This window comes from Trichinella spiralis (genome assembly GCF_000181795.1).
Source record: "Trichinella spiralis strain ISS 195 chromosome Unknown Scfld2, whole genome shotgun sequence".
Lineage (NCBI taxonomy): Eukaryota > Metazoa > Nematoda > Enoplea > Trichinellida > Trichinellidae > Trichinella > Trichinella spiralis.
The window spans coordinates 9,935,914-9,937,282 of NW_003526941.1; positions in this window are offsets into that span (position 1 = coordinate 9,935,914).

Sequence of the window (1,369 nt, forward strand, 5' to 3'; positions counted from 1 at the left end):
ATTCCATATATCAAACTCCTCGTTCACGATTCGAATATATCGCACCACGATGAAAGATTACAACGGACCAAATTACAACAACCAAAGAATCTAAGCAACAACAATCAACACAGGAAAAGAAAACTAATTTTACCTAAGAAATGAAAACCAGAGATATAAATCAAAAATAATCTGAAGAAACAACAACAGTCAAAGAATCTGAACGATTTCTTTTGAATAAGGGTGAACATTTACACTGTAGGAATTTCTGGCAGTCATGTATAATTACTAACACCTTTGTTGAAGGAAGTTCTCCCCTTTTTGAAAATATCCCGTTAATTTCTCTGGCGCAGATTTGTTGAATACTCCATTAAATGAATAGAATTCATTAACTTTTGTAGGTATACTGGTTATGCTTGAAAAACTTGAAGAAAATATTTCGCTTTATCACCTGAAGCATTTGCTAACATTGACACGGCTGCAGAAGATTCTTTGCCTTCCGTCACCTGTACGAAATGGAGAAATTAAAAAAGGTTTTGCTTTGAAGATTTATTCAACTTTGAACTATCCATTTGATGTTGCAGACATAATAATCGGTCCTCATAGCTTAACCGCAATAGCGATACAAAATGTTTGTGAATGCTGTATTCAGCTGTAATATGAAAAAATAACACAATAAAAGTGATGGTATCCTCTGAGAATGAGATTTCAAGTTCAAACTTTGAAAAGCGTTTCAATGCATTAATTGCTTACATGAAATCTATCCGTTTGATGAAGACTTTGTGGGAGCAGTTCAACATGCAGATGCAATTTTGGGAACGTCCAATGGGTCCCATTTTCATTAGTTTTTTACTGCTTTCCATCCAACTACAGTAATAACAAGACGCTTCCGTGGCTATTTTCTGTACAAATTAATCTTCTACTTGCCGCCAAATGCTCTTGTACGCCCAAACTATTATGTAAATTTAAAACCTGTGATGATCCTACACAACTGGCCTTAGAATATCCGATGTTTCTCTAGCGACAGATGAAATTGATTTTCTATTTCTCGATCTTTAACGCAAAATCTACTATTATATAGATGCATGTTGGAGATAAATTTCTTACACGTTATAATGTTGACTTTATAAAAAAACATGCTGATTTGATTTGATTCACTACATAAATGTGACGGTACTGTGGATCTTTTATGAGAGTTCACTGTATGTTCGATAAATTTTCTGCTTGACTATACACTCACTTACCGATGCAAATGAATTTCAATGAGAAGCTTTATTTACATTTACTATGCAAATGATATACCTGTTGTAAACCACTAAAGGAGAATTATAATAAAAAATTTTATGTAGCATTTAGTAAAAATAGGAAACTACTGCCACTTTATCACTTT